A 1,627-nucleotide genomic window follows, 5' to 3' on the forward strand; every position below is an offset into this window, starting at 1 on the left:
CCACTGTGCGTGGCCTCTGCCTCAATTTTCTTTGAGTCAATGTCTCGCTCTGTCACCCAGGCTGGTGTGCAGTGCTGCAACCACAGCTCACTGCAGCCTCGAACTCCTGTATTCAAATGATCCTTACGTCTCAGCCTCCCAAGTAGCTGGGACCACAGGCGCGTGCATCACCACATCTGGCTAATTTTGTGATTTTTTTGTAGAGGTGTGGTCTCACTATGTTGCCCAGGCTGGTTTTGAACTCCTGAGCTCAAGGGATCTGCCTGCCTCAGCCTCATGAGTAGCTGGACATGCATTTCCATCTTGCTCTGTGTTAGCTAGGGGAGGCCAGCTCCCGAAAGCCCTTGCTCTTCCTGAAATGCTAGAGGACGTCCGGATCCCCCATTTCTCTTTCCTGTGTCTCTCTGGCTGTCTCTCTCTGTCTTCACCTCTCTGGGTCCCCACCTTCCACAGTCCCTCTCTGGCGACCCCAGATTGCAGCTGCATTCTCCTGCAGAGGAGTTCGGCGGTCTCTTTGTGGGTCCTTTTTCTATCTCATGCCCTCAGGCCTCCCTCACGTGCCCCTGGCCCTAATTAAGGTATTTTCCTAAACAAGCCCAGATGTGTCTCTCAAATGAATTCTGGTGCCAGCTGGTAAAATTAATTTTTTTCTCATCCTCTACAATGCGAGAATGAATGACACACGGTTGCTTGTCCGCAGGAGGCCGGCGTCCTGCGGAAGGACAAGCGTGTAGACCAGTAATTACGTTCCAGTGTGAAAAGTGTCCCACATGAGTGCAGCGGAGCGAGGTAGCACTGAAACGAGGGGCATCCCCACGGCGCAGCTACTAGACACAGCTAAGGTTGATTTCACACTCACCCTTGCTGGACCATGTTGGATAGTGTCAGCCCAAAATATTCATCTCCCCAGAACCTCAGAATGTGACCTTCCTTGGAAGTAGGGTCTCCACAGACATAATTAGTTAAGACGAGGCTGTGGCCGGGCTCAGTGGCTCACGCCTGTAATCCCAGCACTTTGGGAGGCTGAGGCAGGCGGATCACCTGAGATCAGGAGTTCGAGACCAGCCTGGCCAACATGGTGAAACCCTGTCTCTACTAAAAATACAAAAAAATTAGCCGGGCATGGTGCCACGTGCCTGTAGTTCCAGCTACTCAGGAGGCTAAGGCAGGAGAATCTCTTGAACCTGGGAGGTGAAGGTTGCAGTGAGCCGAGATCTCGCCACTGGACTCCGGCCTGGGCAAAAGAGAGAGACTGTCTCAAAAAATAAATAAATAAATAAATAAATAAAAATAAAAGATGAGGTTGTATTGGAGAAGGGTGTGCTCCAATCTAACGAGGTGTCCTTATAAGAGGAAGAGGCATGGACCGTGCACTTTGGGAGGTCAAAGGTGGGGGATCACTTGAGGCCAGAAGTTCCAGACCAGCCTGGGCAACATAGCAAGACCATGTCTCTACAGAAAATTTCTTTGTTTCTAGGCCGGGCGCGGTGGCTCAAGCCTGTAATCCCAGCACTTTGGGAGGCTGAGACGGGCACATCACGAGGTCAGGAGATTGAGACCATCCTGGCTAACACAGTGAAACCCCGTCTCTACTAAAAAATACAAAAAACTAGCCGGGCGAGGTGGC

The sequence above is a fragment of the Mandrillus leucophaeus genome, unplaced genomic scaffold (assembly GCF_000951045.1).
Source record: "Mandrillus leucophaeus isolate KB7577 unplaced genomic scaffold, Mleu.le_1.0 Scaffold54, whole genome shotgun sequence".
NCBI classification, from domain to species: Eukaryota; Metazoa; Chordata; class Mammalia; order Primates; family Cercopithecidae; genus Mandrillus; species Mandrillus leucophaeus.